General features: G+C 43.6%; 2 protein-coding genes across 8 annotated transcripts in view; one reads left to right on the forward strand and one right to left on the reverse strand.

The window, feature by feature from the left end:
• GRAP2 (GRB2 related adaptor protein 2) overlaps positions 1 to 23,009 on the reverse strand; it is a 63,633-nt gene that overhangs the window by 34,706 nt on the left and 5,918 nt on the right. Inside the window, exon 1 of one of the 3 annotated variants that reach the window (XM_025881489.2) lies at positions 4,207 to 4,424. The exons of the other annotated variants lie outside the window; for them this stretch is intronic. The gene's annotated coding sequence lies outside the window, so the exon portion shown is untranslated. Of the gene's footprint in view, positions 1 to 4,206; positions 4,425 to 23,009 lie in introns of those variants that run through there. 3 annotated transcript variants of the gene reach the window in all.
• ENTHD1 (ENTH domain containing 1) overlaps positions 1 to 23,009 on the forward strand; it is a 174,443-nt gene that overhangs the window by 29,787 nt on the left and 121,647 nt on the right. The window lies entirely within an intron of this gene.

Below are 23,009 nucleotides of genomic sequence, written 5' to 3' on the forward strand. Positions count from 1 at the left end.
GCGGTCCTAGACCTCAGCTGGATTCCAGTCTTGAAGGAAAGACAGACAAATTGACCAAACAAATGAGATCTGTGTGGTAACAGAGCCAAACCTCAAGTGGTTGAGGAGCCCAGAGGAGTGGTTCCTAATCAAGCCTGGAATGGGTACAGGTGCAGGAGGGGCCAGGGGGAGCTTCCCAAGTGAGATGACAAAGAAACTGAGTCTTGTGGACAAGTTGAGGGCATGTACATCACCAATGGAGGGAATGATACGTATAAATAGGAGTCGTGGAGCCCATTTGGTTCATTATAACCATCGTGCATTGGTGGGGGGTGGGCTTGGTGATTTGGGTGGGGGCAAGGTCATGGAGGACCTTGCACAGCACGCCAAGGACATTGGACCTCACGCCGCGGGTGAGTGGGAATTGCGGGAAGTGTTGATAACATCTGCATTAGGAAATGTTTAATCTGGAGGCAGTATGAAGGATTGGGGAGCCGGGTAAAACTGGAGACGAAGAAACCACTGCAGTGGTCTTGGCCAGAAGCAATGGGGGCCTGAAATATGACAGCGAGAGACCTTGCTTCTTCCCTTGACCTTGGGCTTTTGTCTCAGTAGTGCTTTACATGTTATCTCATTTAACACTTGCAAGATCCTGAGAAGTAAGACCGGGTGTTCCATCCATCTGACGTATGATAGGACTGAGGTGCAAAGAGGTTAGAAAATGGTCTAAGGTCACATGTGTCAAAACGCGTTGGAGCCAGGATTCAGAGTCAGCCTGCGGACTTAACTTAATACCATGCCTTGTCTATTACTTCAGCCAACTGTCAATGGCTAAAAGGCAGAGAAGAGTCTAGAGCAGTGCTCTCCAACAGAAATATGCAAGTCACAAATGTGAGCCACACATGTAACTTTAAATATCTCAGTAGCATATTAAAAAATTTTATTTTTAACAATTTATTTTATTTAACATGATATATCCCCAATACTATCATTTCAACATGAAATCAATATAAAATTTTACTGAAATATTTTGTATTCTTTTTTCTGAACTAAGTCTGGTGTGCATTTTATAATCATAGTACATCTTGATTTGGACCAACCATGTTTGAAGTACTTAATAGTACAAGTGGCTAGCAGTTACCGTATTGATCAGCATGGATCTGGAATGGCTTTCATCTTTCTGCTGTGGACAATATGGTAGATGGTGATAACATTTTCAGAGCTAAGGCATTATGGGAAGAAAAGATAATTTGGAAGGAGCTTGAAATGTTTGAGGAACATCTAGGTAGAGATTCCCAGGCAGGGGTTGGATATTTAGGTGTAGATCTCAGCATAGACGTCTGAGTAGACATATACTGGAAGTTGGAAGCTATTCCCATATAGATGGTTATTAAAAACCAGGCTTAGAAGGAACTCACGTGGGGCGATTATGTACAAGGACTGAACTCTGGAAACACAAGGAAGGGTTGGATGCCTTGCGTAGGAATTCCTCTGTAAGTATCTCCCCTTAAATGGGAAGGAAGGACAGAGTGAGTGTGACTGCAGAAGGTAAGTTTGGTAGGTAAAGAGGGTGAAGAGAGACAGGAAGTGGGCCTTCTAACCCGATGTTGGCAGGGGTTCTCTTGGCTCTTCTACATTTTTTTTTTTTCTGTTCTACAGAAAAACGAACCCTTTTATAGCCGACTATTCACAAAATCTATTTGCAAAAACGGGAGGAAGAGGAAAACAAAACGTAAATATTTGTTCAGCCCCAGGAAGCAAAACCAAGATGCGCAGCCACTGCTCCCAACTGCCATTCCATATTCTCTCTCTCTCATTAAACTTTCTATTTTGAAATAATTATAGACCCACAGGAAATTGCAGAAATAGTCCAGAAATTTCTCCTGTCATCTTCATCTTCTTCCCACGATGGGGACATTGTACGTCACCACGGCACAGCATCAACACCAGCAAACTGACATTGGTACAATACTATTAACTGGACCTTTATTTTTGCTTTTATCATTTCTTACCAGGAAGTGCCCTGAGTAAAAAGAATTAAAATGAGGTAAGATGTAAGGTCCAACCAGATCCAGAGCTTTATGAGTGTTCAAGAGATTTTATCCCTGTAACTAAATGACATGCACCAAATACAACACCTAAATGCCACCTCAATGCTCAGGCCAAAAATATTTGCTTACAGCGATCTGTAACTTGTACTAACGTCATGTGGTCAGACCAGACTCTTCACTGTCTGTTTGGCTTCTTGTTACGGAGAATAGCAAGGAACAGAAGAACAGACGGCCCTGCTGTCCCCATCAGGATCTACAACGAGGACTGTATGACTCAGAAGAGAAAGGGAGGTGCCCTAACCCAGGTCTCACTGACTACCAAACCTAGGCTCAGTTTCTGACAGGGCACTATGTCTTGCTAGATGGCTATTTCACACCCTCATCTACACAGCGGAAACCAATGGATTAGGAGGGAGTTAGCATTCAGATGAGTGACTCCATCCACGTTTCAAGCTGCGACGATTCTAGAGGAACCCACAGCACCCAATACGACAGGCTCAATAAATTCGAGGGGTTTAATCGAACCAGCTTACAAAAGAAACAGACCCAAAGGATATAGGCACATTCCTCAAAAGCAGAATCAAAGAAAGAAAGAATCAAGACATCTCTTTGCTTCAAGGAAACAAAAACCAATGAGAGAAAATTAAGCCAACCTGAAAGGAACAGTGCTGTCCATCAGCCAGGGTTCGGCCAAGGCAAATAACCCATTTATTAACAGTGAGGGTTCCTCTGTATTTTTCCTCTAAGTGGTAATTTGTTAACGAGTAAATATGGAATGACTTTTTTTCTCCCTTGGAGATAAATGAGCTCTAGTCCTCAAAAAAACGATATATCTGCAAAAGGTAGAAAACAGAAAAATGAAGTGTTTTGTCCATTAAGACCTGAAAATTCAGCAAAATACTCATTTCTGGTAGCTGGGTGAAAGGAATTTGACAATTGGCCTTGACAATTTCTGAGCATCTGAGGAAGGAACAATTTAGCAGGAACAGGCTGGATAAGGGTGGTCAGATGCCTTCAGGCTGAGTGAGCTCTAGAAATTTATTTTGTGTATCTACACCTTCCCTTATATTGTCACGCACCATATCTGTGCTATTGGTAATAAAATAGTTTGTGTCCAGTTTGCGAAGACAGGCTGAGGGCAATTCGCAGTCGGGAAGACAAACTATATAGGCTGAAGGGAACAGAACACAAGGTGGGGGAAGGGGGCTCCTTACTCGGTCGTCACCGTCACCGTCACCACGGGGAAGGGTCTCCTGCCCCCAGGTGCTGAGGCCCAGCAGCCCTCACAGGATGAGGCTGGAGGAAAACAGCTGAAATCAACTCAGCTCTATCAATGCTGCTTTCAAAGAGTCAAGGGTGAGAAAACGAGTCATGTGTTTGATGGACTGGCCTTGCACTGACCAGAGTTTGAAATTCAGCCCTGAGATCCGTTCTGTCGTCGACCACTCCCGGGACAATGTGGTTCGGCCATTTGTATCGGGCCCAGCCATTTGTTTGGGGCTGGCTAGATGCAGCCTGCGTTTTCAAATCTGTGCAGATGCTTACACAGACCCCGCTCTCCAGTCAGACAGACAAGAATGCCACCAGATGTGACTAAATGTGCCCCCTTTTTTAGCCGTTTAAATGTGAGAAATCCCTCCCCTATCAGTCCGCTGCAGGAAACTATTTTTATCAGGGTCTTTCAACCCCAGCTCCGAGACACATCACAGATATTACTGCAAAAGTTCCACAGCCGACAATGAAATAAACCCCGTGCCAGACAGACTTGAATACTCGGGCAGGCAGCGAGGGCAGTGAGCCCTGCCTGAGATCACTCGGAGCTGCAGGTAAGCTGGGTGGGGGTAGCAGGGCAGACAGGACAGTGTGATCACCGGGGCATCTGGTTTCTCTTCTCTCTTCAGCTTCCACGGAAATAAATGTGAAAAGGGGGAGGAAGAAGCAAGGAAAAAAAAAAATAAGAAGGGACAAGACCCCTTCTGGGTAAAACAATCCTCTTCTTGAATTCTCAACTGTGTATTCTACCTGAGAGAGCCAGTGACCACTTACTGAGCACCGGGGGGACAGAAATGCTCAGTCTGACCCAGGCGGGAGCCAGGCAAGGGGTGGTAGCTTCTGTCTCAATCTCTCTGCTATCTCTCTTCCCTCTTCCAATCACAATAAATATATTTATACTCACTTGATTATGGCAGCCAGACAATGCTCCCCTAATTGGCAGTGATCAGAGCTCCAGAACTGCTTGGGTGAACCTGCTGTCTCTCTATCAGGCAAAGCAATAAGGGGCCACTAATGCAGTCCCCATGAACAATTTCCGGTGGAATAAAAAAAAACAGTCCCCCGACTCGTGCATGGCAATGAATTTTCCTAACAGCTCCTAAGAGCCAACCCTTGAGGAACTCAGACTTACATGAATCTGCCCAGCATAGAATGCTTTTATAAATCTACCCCACCCCTAGCTCTAGGGCATAAAAAAAAAAAAAAACCCATAGCCACTTCCTTCTGCTGGAGGTTCTTTTTGTTCTTTTACGTTTTTCTTTTTTTCTCTTACAGACCTTATGGAGCTAACTGTCATTTTTGGTGCTTGGTTCTTTGTAAATTTCAGGGACATCTGGCACGCAGTTTACTGCATTTGCTAGCTTTGGTATTTGTAGTTGCGGATGCGATCTCCGCTGCATATGCATGTTAACATTCCATGTGCATAATTTATGCACACATAATTTGGAATTTGAGTGCCTCGGGATATTTTGACATGTAAATGTAACTACCACAGTGCTGATCATAAGTAGTTGCTTAATAAATGTTTATTAAATAAATGAATGCACCAAAAAGGCAAATGTCATTCATTCATTCATCAGACATGTGGATGCCTGGTATGTGCCAAGTATGTGGCTTAGAATGTGCTAGATGCTGCATGTTCAGTGATGCACACCCACAGTTGCTGCCCTCAGGGAGCTCGCAGTTGAAGGGTGGAAGGCAGGCACATAAACAGGCAATAATAAGACATCATGGAGACACGGGGAGAGGACCCTGTGCAAGGTAGCATGGAGGGCTAAGGAGGGAGACCTTAGTCTACCTAGGGGAGGGGCTGAGGCCATGATGTGTGTAGAGGGGTCTCCCGAAGGTGGTGAGGCCTGAACTGGGGCTGTAAAGTATTCCAAAGGGGGTAGCATAATCGATGGCAGGATGCAAGAAACAGCAGGGTGTGAGCAGAGATCTAAAAGCCCCAGGGTGTTCAGAAAAGCACTGAGGCTAGGAGTTGACAAAGATGAAGTGGGGGCTGAGGCAGGGGACTGGCTCTGGCCGGGAGGGCCTGGGGGTGAATAAAGAAAGGAGCTTCAACTACCTTGGTTAGGACTAAAATTCTTTTGGATTGTGCCAGAATTTGTATACACACACCACAAAGCAGAATTTGAACCTGCTTTGGAAGCACAGCCAAGGTGTCATAAGTCACTGCACCTGTCACTGATGAGCTGTGGGAACCCGAGCGAGGGCTGCAGGAATAAACTGAGGACGTGGACTCTGGGCTCTAGGACTCTTCCCAGCTTCTAGAGGGTAAGTTGCCTAGAGTCTCTGAGGCTTGTGTGCAGATCATGCCTGGGCCGGTTCCCTGTGCAAACCGTGGGGATCTGAAGGCGCGAGGCCACTTCCAAGCAGCACACAGCATCCCCATCTTACGGCACAGAGATGGGCAGGCATACCGAGTGCAATTCAGCAGAAGCCCTTAAGAAGTCTTCACAAGAATGTGCTGCATGATGGAGATATCCTACTGTCCCAGCCTGGGTCAGGGTCTCATTATCTCAATTCTGAAGAGCCTCCAGTGAAATTCATAGCACGGACCGCTGCTTGATTACATTTCTTTAAAGCACTGCTGAGCTTACATCCTTTCTGCTCAAAAACTCTTACTGGAGCGTCTGGGTGGCTCAGTAGGTTAAGCAACTGCCTTCGGCTCAGGTCATGATCCCGGGGTCCTGGGATTGAGTCCCACATCGGGCTCCCTGCTCAGCGGGGAGCCTGCTTCTCCCTCTCCCTCTGCCTGCCGCTCCCCCTGCTTGTGCTCTCTCTCTCTCTCTGTCAAATAAATACATAAAATCTTAAAAAAAAAAAAAACCCTCTTGCTGATTCCTCTTTACTTACAGAATCAAGCATTAAGTTCTTAGAGTGACATTCGAGGCCATCCTCAATCTATCCCCTACCCTATCCCCTGTAACTTCCACCTCAGCCAGGTGGGACCCTGGGCAATGGCATCCATAAAGACTCTTACTGCTCTGCTTTTTCTCCCTCCAGCCCCCCACTAAAGGTCCAGCTCAAATTCAAGACCGTCCCATCTAGGAACGCTGTCTGGTGACCCCGTGCTCTCCGGCATCCTGTGTAGCACTTACTGTGTTGTTGAATTTCACTTTGTGGTTTGTGTCTTACCTCCCCAGCTAATTTGTAAGGTCCAGTGGATAGGAACAAAGCCTCACCTCTCTTTGTAGTCTATGGACCTAGCTCAGTATCCTGCTCATGGTAAATAATTGCTGACGATGGGTTTTCCTCCATTGTAGCCTCTAGGAGACCACTGAGTAAAATCCACGGGAAGTAGAATTATTATTGTGTCATCACAGCCCTGTGGCCCAAAGTTCTTTTTCTGTCTTCTTAGAAAATGGGAAGCTAGGAGAGAGTGGTTTGCTTTAACCATTTTGGAGTAAGAAACATTTCTCCGACGATTCAGAAACAATATTTTAGAGGCGTTCCTTCAGAGCTTAAAGTTCATCCAGGAATGAGCTATTGCACAGATCAAAAGGAGCATATGCACAATCCACCAGGAGGAATAATCACTCTGCTAAATTTAAAGGGGAGAATGATTGAACACTCCAGCTCGAAAGTAGCGATGGTTTATTTAACATCACACGACTGAAGAGGAACATGAGTGACTTACTTAATTTTTGGCCTTCAGTGTTCGGTTTTTATTGTATATGTTCCACTGAGCAGAACTGGCATTAAATCAATAAGGAAAATCACCATTTCCTTACTGATCCAAGAGCATTTAAGGAAGCCGAGCTCTGCCAATACGTACAACTGTGCAGAATCTGTAACTGGGCAGTTAAAACCACCATCTAAGCTGGCAGCTGTGATTTTCCCAGAAGCGGAGCTTCAGGAAGAAAAATAGCTTTTAAACTTCAGTTCCATTTTTGCAAATTGGATCTGTTCATGAAAAACTGTTTTAAGTCCAGGTTTCCTTCTTCTTTTTTTTTTTTTCTCATTAGTAAAGGGTATGATTGTTTCTTTTTACCCACATGGAAATTTATTCATTTACTCCGCAAATATTTATTGAGTACCTATCATGAGTCAAACCCTGTTTTAGGGGCTGGGGATGCAGATTTGAACAAAAGAGGCAAAGTCCCTGACCTCATGGAGATTACCTCCTAGCAGGGGGAGACAGCTAATAAATAAGTAAACAAGTAAGTAGATAAATACTATGTCAGGCATAAATATGGAAATAATGCTAACATCTTATTGTACTTGAAAAATTATTTCCTAGAAGATTAAAAATGAAGGGGCACCTGGGTGGCTCAGTTGGTTAGGTGTCTGCCTTTGGTTCAGGTCATGATCCCGGGGTCCTGGGATCGAGCCCCGTATCCAGCTCCCTGCTCAGCGGGAAGTCTCCCTCTCCCTCTGCCTGCTGCTCCCTCTGCTTGTGCTCACTCTCTCGCTGTGTCAAATAAATAACTAAAATCTTTAAAAAAAATGAAGACTCGTCCATGAATATTATTTAGCTCATATATGTCATATATATGAAGGGGTATTTTAAAAAAATAACTAGTAAGGAATACATATATTGCTTCTTTACATGTGACATTGACATTCCCTGCTGACTTTCAAAACGATGGGCAGTCTTATGTCTTTGCATCTTTCCTAGACCCCAGGCCCCACTCATAACGGCATCACGGAAGGTTCCCTGGTGATGTGATGTGCAGATTGTTTCTAGGTCTTCCTTCTTCCCTGAAGACTCTCTTCCTCCTTCTCCCCAATCCTTGCCACCTGTTAATATGGCTCCAAAGTCACCCTCTCTGTGTAACCTTCCCAGACCCACCAAGTAGAGCTGAGTTCTCCCTCCCTTCTGCCCCAAGTATATCCTGGCACCTGCTCAAGTCAAGGACAGCATCTCATGGAAGATTTTTGCAATGGTTTGTTTACTTCTATGTCTTCCCTTCCAAGCTGTACACTTCTCCAAGTAGAGAGTGTCTTGTTTGTAATTTTATAACACAGCACAGTGCCTGGCCTGTAGTAGGCCCCCGATAAATATTGGATGAATGAATGAATGACCTATGGTCTCCTCTGTTTTGGCTTATGCTGAGCTATGCAGTTGGGAACGAGGGGACTGTGGCAAAATAGCAGAGGAAAGCCTGCTGACCAATGAGGTAAAGAACTGCAAACAATGGATTTTAAACATTTTGAGCTCAGGGACTGCAGATGATAAGGAATTTCAAAATCAAAGTTTCCTAGATGATATTTCTGTGTGTACTAACTCTGGATGGTTGAGAAGTTCAAATAAATGATTAAAGCATGTAAAGCAGACCAATTAAGTAATCTGGATCATCTACTGCAGGAGAGAAACTTGAAGAGGCTTAATAATGGTTCTTTAATGAAAGACTGTATTCCAAGGACGGCTAAACATCCTCCTTCTGCATGCACACAAAAGAAGAACAAAAATGAGATCACAGTGCTACAAAATTTAAGTTAAAAACAAAAAAGAATTCAATTTCAAGTGGGTTACAGGAACTCATTTCAAGTTATTCTTACAAATAACTGGCATGTGTGGAGGGCTTACTCAGAGCCAGGCATTGTTCTAAACCTTTCTCCATGTGCTATTTCCCTCGATCCTCAGGACAAACCCATGCAGGTTAATTTCAGTTGTATTACTCCCGTGTTACCGGTGAGAAAGTGGAGGCACTATTACTGGTGGTTAAGTAACTCCCAGGGCCGCACAGCTGGAACATGGTGGAGCTGAGATCCCAGCAGGGGCTGTCTGGCTCCTGAGTCCTCGCACTCACCTACTCTGCTCACGGCTGTACTCGAGGCAGACATAGAAGCCAGATCTTCCTCTCAGGATGGAGACCCGAAGCTTAGCTCAGTTAAGTTCCCGTGGCTCATTTAAATTTGAACAAGAAAATCCTTGAATACGTAAACTGCTCTTCATCGTCAGGGCAACTTGCGTGCCTGTGCGTGCGTGCATGCGTGTGTGTGTGTGTGTGTGGTGAGATTAAAAAACCTGTTTTTCTTTTTTCTTTTCTTTGTTCTAGTAAGTTGGCCTACCAGCTCTTGTCTTTCTAATGAGATGTTGAATTGTTTTGTTTTGTTTTCAGCAGTCTGCACACACGGTTTATAAGAGCAGACATAAGTCGAGACAAATTTAGATGTTATGATTTTAGCTCCAGAGTGAAGGAATATACTCCCGGGGCTGAAAAGTCAGCATCTTCTTCCCTGTTATGTTTTTCCAAGGCAACCTTGTTTAGCCTGCCCTGGGGACATAAGCAGTGGGGTCATCGTCAGCCCAGAACAGGGGCAGCTGGCTGAGCTGCTCAGACGCCTAGCACCAGGAAGTCAGGGCTCATCTGGTCCTCGGAGGAGAGAGTGATCAAGCGCCGCACTGCACTTGCCCAGCTGCAGGAGGCACAGAGGCTGGTTCCGGGGAACCAGGGCAGCCCAGTAGGAGCCCTGTGAAAGGGTGTGAATGAGTCACTACACTTTTCAGGTTGACTGAGATGACTTCTGTTGATTTTCTTCGAACTTAGATCTGTTATCAGTGTTCACACATGGGGCCTAACGGGAAGATGAGTGAACATTTTCTTGATAGTGCCTGGCCTTTGGCAGGGTTGCGATAAGATTTGGGTTAAGATGTGACTCTGCAAGAATGTGTAGGTCAGCGTGTGTGTCCCAGTGTGTGCTGAGGGCCTCAAGGAGGCATGTTTTAGTGTCCCGAGCAGAAGGAGACTCAGGGGCACAATATTTTCTGACATTATACACAAGTCGGCCTGGGATGGTACTTAATATTTTAGGGCATCAGCAGACACGGCATATTTGTCAGACTTTGAGTCCCTAGTCTGGGAGAAGCACTTGCTTTTTAACATTGGGTCCCCCACAATGACTAGAGAGATTATTGGTGACTTGGTTAAGCGTTTGGGTTCTAGAAGCTCACTTAACCTTTCTGGTCTCAAGTTTCCTCATCTTTAAAACGGATAGGACAATGGTACCCACTCCGTTGGGTAGGGTTAAATAGATTAATAAGTGTCAAGTGCTTGGAGCAGTGCCTGATATTTAGGTAGTATGAAATTTGTATTTATATTAATGCATACATCTCATATTTGGCAGGGGACCAACTCCAATGCTTGTGCAAAATATGTGCTTGGTAACTACTTGTTAAATGTTGAAAGAATTAAAAGAATGGATTTAGTGGAATACATGTATGGCAACCTGTTCTGACTTCTCAGTAACCTGTAATTTGGGGGCAGACTAGGGGTGAGATTTAATCTCCTACAGAGAAATAGTTCAAAAAAGCAGAGTGTTCTACAATCGAACATCTATCTCTGCAGAAAAGAAGGAAATGGAGATGATGGTTTTGCATGAAGATCACAATGGGAATGGCATGAAAAACTGAGGAACTGAGGGACATGTAGCAGGGTCCATGACTCTCAATCAAATAATGAAAAATATCTCGGGGTGCCTGGGTGGCTCAGTCGTCAAGCGTCTGCCTTTGGCTCAGGTCATGATCCCAGGGTCCTGGGATCGATCCCCGCATCGGGCTCCCTGCTCAGCGGGAAGCCTGCTTCTCCCTCTCCCACTCCCCTTGCTTGTGTTCCCTCTCTCGCTGTGTCTCTCTCTGTCAAGTAAATAAATAAAATCTTAAAAAAAAACTCATATAATGAGACATTTTAGAGCTGCAAAGTATGTGTTAATTTTGAGTTTAAAAAAATAAAGAGAAAAAACAGGAGTCAAATCTCTGACCTATATTTACCCTGTATTGATTTTCTAATAATGACAGCTTCAACTTGAAATGAAAATTTGAGAAAATGGAAAGAAAATGAATGATACAATGTTTTAGGAGCTGGTACAATTTAAGAGACATTGATATTAGGTTGAATCATATGAAATTGGCACTTCTTTTGGTGTAAAATCATCAGACATTGTCAATTTCATAAGGTTCAATCTATTTAAGCTAATTAACACTAAATCAAAATACTTATATTACCTTGCCCTTTGTTGCCTTTTAACTATGACTCTAGAACTAAATGGGCCAATTATATTTGTCTCAGCCTCTTTTGCCTCTCAGAATTTGTGCACAGTAGGTGCTAAACAAATGTTTTCTTTTTTTTTTTTAAAGATTTTATTTATTTATTTGAGAGAGAGAATGAGAGAGAGAGAGCACGAGAGGGAAGAGGGTCAGAGGGAGAAGCAGACTCCCTGCTGAGCAGGGAGCCCGATGCGGGACTCGATCCCGGGACTCCAGGATCATGACCTGAGCCGAAGGCAGTCGCTTAACCAGCTGAGCCACCCAGGTGCCCCTAAACAAATGTTTTCTTAATCGAGTGCTGTTTTCTGTTACTTTCTTTCAAAAATTAGACCTACATTTCACTCAGCTACCTAATGCCGAGTCCGCCCTTAAAATATAATTAACAAAGTGTTAGCTTCATTTCGTGTTTCATGATTTAGATAAATCCTTTCTGTTCCTTGTTTGGGGAGTGCTGGGAAGCTAATTAATACATTGTTAATATATTGTAGAGGCAAACAAGACTCTGCTTGTGCACACAAGCCATGACAAGAATAAATTCAGGTCAGATATAGTTTTGCCTATTTAAGGAAAAATGTTGTGATAATAATGAGAAATTACTGTTTATATGACATATCTCTGCACATTAAAACACATTATAGACTTATAAAGGAGGCGAATGGCAGAATCAGGCAAGCTTTCTCCCAAAGGTTCCAAGCATTTAGGGCTCAACTGGGGCATCCAAAGTGCCCTGCAATGAACTAGAAATGATAACCTTTGGGACCCCCAGGAATGAAGAGCTTCATTATTATTCATAGAAGGTTTCATAATGGTTGGGATTGGTCCAAGAGTTAGGAACACACTAGAATAAACAAGCAGGCAGCCTGGAGTGGTTTTCAACTCAGAAAATAAAAGGCTTCTTCTACAGTGGAAGAGATGGGGCATGTTCAAGGAGGAGCACGAATAACCTATGAGTTATATTATACCTGTTTGGGCCTCAGTTTCCCCCTCTTGGTTCACCACCTCCTGGAGAGTATTCATTCTCTACCTGGCTCCCAAGGTAAATGGCATCATGCCCTAAAATGAGATGCATTTCTGAGAGGGAAGAGCTAGAGCTCTAAAATGGATTATTTAGGTTTTGGTTGACCCGGAGCTGTGAGAACAGCCACATCGCAAAAGCAGAGTTCTGAGAAAAGAGTTGCTTTCATTTTTCAAACAGAAGAACCACAATCCTTGCTCTGTTTGGATCCTTAGACAAGTCAAATAAACGAGCAAAAGAGGGCTCACAAAATCACCAGTTTTAACTTTTCCCCAGAGCCACAGATTTTTCTTAGAGATTTTTTTTTCTCTGAGTGTGGAGCATGTACAATATTCTGTTCACTTTGTGCTGTCTAATGAGATCCCAGCCCAAGGGGATGTGCTCCTGCAATAATGTCTTAACGCTAATTATATTTTAGAATGGTTAGGGCAAGAATAGTCCCAAACATACTTGAGGTAATAACTAGTCCTATATCCAGAAGGTTAACAGTTCAATCAAAGAGAGAGAAAAAAAATGAGCATATCTTAAGAAAGAGTTCAAGTGGTTTTGTACAAGAGCTCTCATTAAGTCTACAAGAACACTTAAAATACTGGTAGAGCTAGGTAATTCTATATTTCCCTTTTTAACTCATCGAAAGCCCCCGGTTTCAGGGAGCAGTGCTTGAGAACAAGAAGCATCTGGCAGGTGAAGGGGAGAAAGGGTGTTGTTAAGGAATTGGCTGGAGTTTTAGGTTAGGGGTCTATGCCAAGGCTGCGGTGCAGAGTTTGAGAGGGGAGGGAATGTAGACTGCTGATGAAACAGTAGAGGTGATGCTAGAGAGTTTGGTATCAGATGAGGGCCCCGGGCCAATCTTCTGTTACGGCAACAACGTGGCTTTAAACGGTGATGACAATAAATCCCTCGAATAATTGTGCATCAAACCACTATACACAAAATTACAATCTGCTCTCATGAATGCGGTTTCCATAACACTGTCGGAACTTTTCCCCATCTTCCCATTTTTCTGTGATTTCTAATGAGCACAAGAGAGGAGCAATTGGAAACTATACCCGTTGCTTTCTGTTTTAAGTGACGGACATTATCTTTCACTTAGGAGGGCATAGTATTTTAATCTATTTTTAAGATATTTATTGAGCACCTATTATGTACTTGGCAACAGTCATATGGCTAATCGTTTTTAGGGAGGATTCCTAAAAAAGACTTTCTGCTCTGCCAAAGATAAAGTATTAAAATAACAAAACAGCTCAAGGATTTTTTTTTTAATGTGCTAAAAAGTGGTGTTTTTCATCCTCCAAGAGCCCCCCACTCTGTACAAGGAGGTCCTTTCAATAAGGGTGCGATGCAATCTGGCGTTGTGTGAAGTGCAGTCTAAGAAGTAACCATTTCAGGGGGACCATGTTCGGGAGATAAAATACAACTAAGCTGGGAAATTGAAGGATGATTTTTATAATTTAACTTACAGGGAAACTTCAGGGCTGAAAGTCAAGTGACAATAAAAGTGACTAAACTCAGTAACCTTTAAATAGGATTTCCAAACGTACAGAAAATCACAGAGAAGAAGAAGAAGAAAAAGCCTGTATGTACCCACCACTCACAGAATTTTTATGAGTCTTTGTAACTGACCCTGTTCCATGTCAGAGGGGTCCAAAATTTGCTCAAATAAAAACCTTTCTGTGTCTGAGGCCAGCGTCTGGGGATAAAACCTTTTTGGAGGCCATTTTTGGTGCATGGAATTCTCTTCTATCTTCCGGGCCACTCCACCTTGAGCCGCTACTGGTGGGGGAGGGGAGGGCCTGGCAGATGTTAGCAGGGCTCCTGCCCTTCAGCACCTCACAGTCCATTCGAGGGGATCGATGCCCACATAACTAATTCTAACATAAAGCTGGCATGAGTGCGGGGGAGAAAGATTAATTCTGTCTGGGGAGGGGGTAAGTTTGGGGCTAGCCCTTCAAGGTTGGCTTGGATTTAGGAAGGTGGCTATGTGGGCGATGGGGTAGCTTGAGCAAGAGGGAAGGCCTTGTTCCAGAATGTTGAGCAGACATGGTTTTTGGAACCAAGTATATGTTGTCAATGAAATGGGTATGCTCTGGCTGTAAAAAAAATGTTGAGGGCCTCTAGCTTATTGATGGAGGGGTCAATGCCCTAAATTCTCTCATTTCCTCTTCTAACTACCAGGTTGTTACTAAGTCTTACTGAATTTTTATATATCATCCAGCTGCTTTTTAAACCCTAAAATCATGTAATACAGTCATAATTTACCTTTGGAGAGTACGTTACAATTTATAAGTGGCTTTTTTTATACACATTATTACATTTGATCCGTATAACAGCCCTGTGACACCACAGGCTCATCTCCACATGCTATTTCCTTTGAAAGTAACTACTACGTATAGGAACTACTAGCTATAGAAATCAGAAAAATTTCCACTAGCAGCCTTATTGTGTTAGAAGTGCACACCAGGATAAAGTCGGCAGTTTGGGAGAAATGAAAGAAAGGGTCCTGAGGCAGACGGTGACTGAGAGTCACAGGGGGATGACGGGATTGTGGTTGTGGAAATGAGAGTGATGCAGAAAGTAGAAGATGGAGTGAGTACCGCGTGGTGGTCCACTGCTTGGGGGAGGGGTGCGGATGGTGGTACTTAGCGCAGTACTGAGGACTCAGCAAGCCCATGGTCAATACCTTTTCGGCTGTAAGTGGGGTTGGGTATATATCTTGAGCAGTGCCAGCAGCACAATTCAAAAATATAAAATGGTGACTTTTAGAACATGGGTACGGAATAAAATGAGTATTTTTTATAACACTGAGGAGCGAGAGAGTGGTTCAATCTGGAGGAAGGGAGGAACGCTCATCTCATCTGACACATCTATGTTTCTCTCTCCTTCTGCAACATCTCCATCTATGGTAACTTTATAAACTGCTTTTCACATACCGAATCGGTGCACTTTCGTAACTGCTTTATAGAAGCTAAAACAACCAGGACACCATGATTGTTGTCATCTAGTTGGAATAAGCCTTAACTGACTTTGGATACATCAACATATCCATTTTGCCTGATGCAAATCAGTTTACTTTTCTACTTAGAGACATGATGTGAAATGAAATTAATCCAGTTGCAGCAAAGTGAGTGAATTCAGTTGAATAAATCCCTTTCCGTGGAAAAGAATTTTGTTTTGCAGCTCATTTGAAACAAAATCCACATGGCAGTATCATTCCTTCTCTGGAACTGAGCAAATGTATTTATCCCACTTTTGTTTACAGCTAAATTCACATCAGAGCTGTCCTTAGTGAGGGTCACAGCGAAAGCATTTGCAGGACAACCGAAATGTGACAATGGCACTTAGCCTAAGGACTGTCTCTCCACCTGGACTATGAACTCAACAAAGATCGACAACCCCTTCGAGAGAAAAAAGAGAGACTAATAAAAACCAACCAAACCATGTGTATTCTTATAGATTCTCTTTGCTCTCCCCTCCGTTGTCAAAAGGGCAGTCAACACACAGTGTATGTTTAATAAATACATTTTGGTGGTGACTATCACAAGCAGGCAGGACCTGGAGAAGTTCCAGAGAATATCAAAGGGATGAAGAGGTTGGGGCCGCGCTAATGCAACTGAGATTCGCTACCCCAGAAAGGGAAAGGCTGAGTGTGGCCATTCTGGAGGTAATCTGGGCTGTTCAACATCACTGAATGTTAGCAAGCACATGGCCTCCCTGGTGGGATGAAACAGAGCCGACTTACATCCCAGGAAGAGGATGTGGGGGGTTAGGAATGGGGAAGAAGGCTCGACTTAGATGGATTATAAGGCACCAACACAATCTTTTAAGAAATATTTCCTCGGAAATTTTAGAGTTGAAAAGTAGATAATCTTTCTGAAATGATTTAGGTTTGGTACAGCAGGGAAATGACCCAAGAACCTCATAAGCTCTATTCCAGCTCTGACCCCATGATTTTTCACCAGCCAGGGTCAGGACCTGGTTTGATTCTTGCCTACTTTTCTTTCTTTATAGCTGGAAGCACTTGACCCCTTCCTGCAAGTCAACCATACTGTAGACTCAGCACTAAGCCTTTTCTCGGTTGGGAGGGATTTAAGACGTTCACTGTGGCTGAACGCTTGGCTAACTCTACATCGGGTCACCCCCTGCTACTGCCCTGGCTCAGAGGTGTCCCAGTTCCAGTGAACGGAATTTTGTCTTGCTCCTAAGTCCGTGTTTAACTGGATTTACCTGAAATCTGCCTCACACTCCCAGGCTAACACCTGAAAGCCTTTCTTGTTTTCCAGGCCTAACATGATTTTGGGATCATAATCTAGTATCCGCTCTATGACTGAAGCTTTGTGTGTCTCCAGCCCATCCCTCCCCATCCAGTTCATAACTAGGGTCTAGTCTTTGTCTGTCCTAGATGTCTCCTCTCCCCTGGGGCTGGATCCCCCACTCCCTTCCTCCCACGTCCCTACCGTCATCACCCAGGCCACTGCCTATCTGTTCTTTGGGCATATCATGACATGCCACGAGGCTCCACCTGCCTATGGCATTCTATAATGTATAGTTGCACATCTGAATCTTTCTCTACCAACTGTATACCTCGGTAACAAGGTTTCTCAACGTTATTACTCTTGACATTTGGGGCTGGTTAAGTCTTTGCTGGGGGGGAGGCCGTCCTGTGCATTGTAGGATCCTTAGCAGCATCGCTGGCCTCCACCCACCAGATGCTAGGAGCACCCCCCCACCCCAAACTGTGACAACTAAAAATGTCTCCAGGCATTGCCAAATGTCCCTGGCAGGGAGGGGATGTCCAATCTCTCCCCGTTGAGGGCCCCTGTTCTACAAGAACTCAGAAAGTCAAGGGTATTTTAAAGCTAGTTATATATACTTTGAGAAATAGCTGGGTGTATATGAAGTATTTAAATTTGGTAAAATTTTGGGGTGCCTGGGTGGCTCAGTCGGTTAAGCATCTGTCTTCGGCTCAGGTCATGGTCTGGGGGTCCTGGGATCGAGCCCCGCGTCGGGCTCCCTGCTCAGCGGAGAGCCTGCTTTTCCCTCTCCCTCCGCCTGCCGCTCTGCCTACTTGTGCTCTCTCTCTCTCGGTCAAATAAATAAATAAAATCTTTAAAAAAAATTAAATCTGGTAAAATTTTAACTAACAACTCTAAACTCTTAACGTCAAATGGAATATTAGAATTGTATTATGACACAAGATGGATGCGAGTAACGTGGGGTGAAAACCTTGCACCCTGGGTTCAGTTCTTCTCATATTTTAGTGTGCATAAGAATTAACCAGGGGAGTCTTTTAAAAGTTCAGATTCTAATTCAGTAGGTTTGAGGCAGGGTCTGAGATCCTCATTTGTACAGGTTCCGGGGTGGTATCAGCTGGACTGGTAGTTGAATAGTTGAGTCACAATGCCCTAGATCAAAATCACTGGGGAGGGGGAGGGGTCTTTGAACCTTGAGGATTACAAGGTCATGAGAGCAACATTAAAATTTGCATATGAGGGGCGCCTGGGTGGCTCAGTCGTTAAGCAGCTGCCTTCAGCTCGGGTTATGATCCGGGGTCCTGGGATCAAGCCCCGCATCGGGCTCCCTGCTGGGCGGGAAGCCCGCCTCTCCCTCTCCCCCTCCCCCTGCTTGTGTTCCCTCTCTCTCTGTCAAATAAATAAATAAAATCTTTAAAAAAAAAAATTTTGCATCTGAATGACAGACTAGGAAAATGTGGATGCTCCCTGAACCTTTCTATAAGAACAAAACTGCTCACAAGAATGGGTTTTGAAATGAGACATTTCTATTAGCTTGAAGTTATAAAAGTTATACAAGTGAGCTGTGAGTTCTCTGCTTTGGCCGGGAAAAAAAAAACCTATGAACCGCTAAGCTACTTTGGCAAGACTTTTAGGGGTTTCCAAAGATCTGACAGAAACCTAAACTTCAAGGTCTTTGTAGTCCTTATTTTACTAACGGAAGAGGCTAGGGCTGAGGATGCGGCTGGGGGAGGGGAAGGAGAGAGAAGAATCACTTCAAATGAGGCCTTGCAATGAAACAGATATACGTGATCATGCTTACTCAAATTACAAATTGTGTACTGAAATTGTACTGACATCACATGATGTTACTCTAACCCCAAATCAGATCACTCAGGTACAGGTTTAAAACAGTTGCAAAATGAATGTTATTTACTATAACATACAGTGGTGAGCATAATCAAGTCTTCCAAAAGCTGCTGAGAGCCTTAAATAAAATTTCTTCCTCTCACATAATAGTGCCTCTGAGTAACTTTTAGAGTTTGCAGACATCTGACTCATTGTTGCATATCCTTGGGAAGGAAATGGCCATTCACATTTGTTCCTATTTTATAGCCAGAAAGATCGAGGCTCACTTGTTTGTCTAAAGATGTAGATTTGTCCAGGGTTGCAGGAAATGTATTGATAGGAAGGAGATAATAAAGTCCTGGCCCTATGGAGACCTTCTGGAGGGATCCAGCGTGAGATTAGCTGTGCCCTCAGCAGCAAATAAATACTCACCTGCTAGGAGGGAGAACTAATTCACTAGCTTGGAAATTTTTTTTAAAGATTTTATTTATTTATTTGACAGAGAGAGAGAGAACAAGTTGGCAGAGCAGCAGGCAGAGGGAGAGGGAGAAGCAGGCTCCGCCTGAGCAGAGAGCCTGACGTGGGCCTCGATCCCAGGACCCTGGGATCATGACCTGAGCCGAAGGTAGATGCTTAATCAACTGAGCCACCCAGGTGCCCTGCTTGGAAATAGTTTGATAGGTTGTTATCAATATGACTTAGTATGATAGGGATAAATTTCTCTACATTTAAACCTCTGTGCCTAGGGTTTTTTGCTTATTTGTTTGTTTTTAAATCAATAGTGTAAGTACAGGATAAGGAAGATCTGGCTTAATGGTAATGCATGGGAACTCATGGGTTTTAGTTGACCACAATTTCGGTATGAGTCAGCCTTGTGATATGAATGCCAAAAAGGCTAATGCAATCTTGGGCCATATTAATAGAAATATAAGGCGTAGAGGAAGGGAGGCAACGACTCCGTGGTATTCTGCATTTGTCAGATGGCTCCTGGAGACCTCTGTCCCATTCTGGGCACCACGGTCCAGGCAGGACCTTAAACTGGAGTCCGTCAGAAATGAGCACTTAAAATGACGACGGCATACAAAGCCCCATCTTAGGAGAGGAGCTAAAAGAACCAAGGATATTTAAGCTTGAAGAAGAGGAAAGGGACATAACTGGAAGTGAGAGAAGAGCAGGCAATCTGGGAAAAGAGCTTGAGGAACAGTTTCCAGTGGCAGAAGTTTAATTTCTGGCTCCTCAAGGAAAAAAAAAAGTCACGGGAGTCTTCTCAACTCTTGTCATTTGCAAAATAAACGGATCATCAGTGAAGAAGACCCTATTCCTCCTATGATTTCTGTGAAGGATGCAAATTTGTGGATGCAGTTATGTCTCTTTGTTAAGCCACCTCCCTCCCCTGCAGGGGCACCTCCTCCAGGAAGCCCTCCTTGCTCCACTTGCTCTGTTAATCTCCTTGGCACAAGCTGAGCACTACAGGTTTCACCTGTCCAGTTTCCCTAATAGCTTGTACATTCCTTAGGGGAAAGGATCTATTTTGGTTTTGTTTTTATTATCCTAAGTGTTCTCAGTACCTCTGGATACCGTGAATTAGGGATTGAGGGGATGTCTGCTGATGGCAGCCCAAAAATGAACTAAAGTAACCAAACGGGTAACTTTTTATGGCATCTATATGACAGAGCATTATAATGTGCTCTCTTGATGATAATAGCACCTAGTTGACCCTTCACTTCATGAAATAATTTGAGCTGACAAAGTTGGCTGTGTAGTAAATCTTGCTTTTCCCTACATCTTGCATTTTAAAATAAAAACTGTGTATCCATGCTGGAAAAAAATAAAGTTTACTATCTAAGCGCTCCATCTGCCTTGTTCCAGGTCTTGGGAATCACTCTCCAGCCAGGGGATTTTTTTGACTTCACACTTGCTCCTTCTTTGTTTATTTGGATATTTATAGGGAAACAGTGTCAAGTCACAGCATCGTACAGTATCTAGTTGATAAAGTGAATCAGTCTACTTAATAATCTTGGTCTAAGAGACAGAAAAACCACAAAATGAGTTTGGCTAAATAAGAAAGCACTATGTTATGCATTTCATAAATGAGACATTGCATACTTCTATTATATCAAAGATATAAAAGTGCTTTTGGGGTAACAATGCATGTTTCTTCCCAAGGGTCCTGCGTAGCAGGTTAAAGAATAGTACAGTTTCGCTCATGGGCAGAGGAGGGAATGGAGCCCACTGAGTCATCCACAAGGCTGAGGAAAGAGCACAGAACATAGGAGTTAAGTGTATGCTCTGCATTTCTTATCAGTGGACAGTATTTCTTCCCACAGTCAATGACCTGACACAGGACTGAGCAAAGTATATGCTTCTCTGTAAGAAGTTACTGTAGCTCCATTGGCCAGCCTGAAGTTCATTTGGAAAATTCAAATGTTTTTTTTTTGGAAAAAAAAACAAAGCGAAAGGGCTGAGAAACCAGGGCCCCCAATTTCGTATCTCTGGCTATTAATCACAAATGAAGATCTGGGGCAACCTTCCCGATTATGGAGGTAGCCAGCCTGTCCCTGCCAATTGTCTTTGGCTCAGACTAGTCCAAAGGCCAAGAACAGGGTGGCTCCTGCCATGCGGGGCAGACCTTTGGTTCTGGGGTTCTATCTGGCAACTGACACACAGAACAGGAGAATTTTTCTGTGTGTTTTAGCTTCCCGGAGAGACTCAGAATTAAGCTGGGACTACATCGTGGATTTTGTGTACTTGGCAGCATATGCTATGGACACTTTTTATAAATCTGAACCAAATGCTAACACAAATTCGTCCTAATTAGACTGACCCAAAGATTCTCCAGATAGCTCCCAAAGTGAAGGGCTCGGTCATGTCCTCTCTTCTTTTGGGATTTCTGTGCTCAGCGCTTGCAGGCCCTTTTACGCGGCTCCCAATTTCCAAGCACATTTCAGGGACATTAAAAGAAATAACTCTTAATAATGAAAAATCAGGTGGAAGGCTTAGGTCCTTCAAGAGGAATAATCTTTACAGAAGGATAAGGTTTATCAGCTCCAAATAAGTCCATCATCTTTATTTATTTCCACATTATACTCTGAACTACCCAAGAGGGATAATAAATAATCGTGGTCTGTCTGTCTGATGCAGAGCACAGAGAGCAAAATCACAGTGAGGCAGTCAGCCCTGCGGGAAAATGAAGCAAACAGCAGAACGACACACAAGCCGCCCACAAAAGCACTATTATGTTTATAGCTTCTAACAGGATTTGGACATTGCAAAGGCACCCATCACGAACTGGACACCAGTTTTTATGACCTTCAGGGAAGGGTGAAGGGTCTTGTCCTCTATCACAGAAAACGTCATTTCCTTCTGTTCTCAGACCCAGTGGGATTAAGTAATTTGCAACAGAACCGGCTTCAGAGCGCCTACGGTCTAACATCTCACTTGACAGAGAAGGAAACTGAGGCCCACAGAGGTTACAATGTCTTGTTTAGAGTTATGCAGGGAGTTTCCAGGAGAGCCAAAATTCAGATTCCCAGGAGCTCATCAAGCGTTCCTGTGTCTTCAGAACACAGTGCCCAGACTAGTGTAGCAGAAGGGGCCCTGAGTATCAACTTCACAGCTTTGGTCTTAAGTCTTGGTGGACGTTAGTAAAATGACCTTGAGAAAGTCATGTACATTCTCGAGCTTTGCTTTTCCCACACTGCAACATGAGAGTAAAATATGTGGTGTGTCTACCTCAAAGATCAAATGAGATAATGTGTGAAAACTCTTTTGAGGGGCGCCTGGGTGGCTCAGATGGTTAAGCGTCTGCCTTCAGCTCAGGTCATGATCCCAGGGTCCTGGAATCGAGCCCCACATCTGGCTCCTGGCTCCTGGCTCGGTGGGGAGCCTGCTTCTCCCTCGCCCTCTGCCTCTCCCCTGCTCATGCTCTCTCTCTCTGTATCTCTCTGTCTCAAATGAATAAATAAAATCTTAAAAAACAACAACAACAACAACAACAAACCTCTTTTGAAAGACTTTATAAGACTCAGGGTGAAATAACTTCAGATAAGGGAAATTTTTCCTGTCGAGGATATCTGAATAGACTCCAGGGGATTCATGGACCACTGGAAATTTTGCATAAAGACGCGTGTGAATGAGCGCTAGCTAGGCACACTTTTGTTTTTTTATCTCTCCCCGGGGAATTTCTATAGCTTCTGTCAGCTTCCTAAATGGGTGGCTGACATTCTCCTCCAACCCCTACCTCACCACTGCCAGTAAGAATCTATGTGCTATGGATATCAACATATTTATGATCAACTTAAAAGGTTGGTGTGTTAAAATACAACGGTTTTTGTGTATTGAATGTACGGCTGAGATTTCCTGCTGGCTTTACTGATTCAATAATCTGTGTTTTTAGAACAAAAATCTATTTGGGAGAGGGAAGCTAATCTGACCTCCCATTTTGCTCCATAAAGGACTAAAAATCTATGGCCTATAAAATGACGAATAGAAACTTCAAATTACAAAGCAACCAGGGTTTTTGTTTTCCTACTTGTGTACTTCCCTCGTAATATTTCCTGGTTATCTGAAAGAGATTTTTTTTAAAGTCATATTTAACAAGAGAACTATCTCCTTATTAT

The sequence above is a fragment of the Callorhinus ursinus genome, unplaced genomic scaffold (genome assembly GCF_003265705.2).
Source record: "Callorhinus ursinus isolate GAN/ISIS: 27379988/994484 unplaced genomic scaffold, GSC_fseal_2.0 scaffold48, whole genome shotgun sequence".
In the NCBI taxonomy this organism is placed as follows: Eukaryota; Metazoa; Chordata; class Mammalia; order Carnivora; family Otariidae; genus Callorhinus; species Callorhinus ursinus.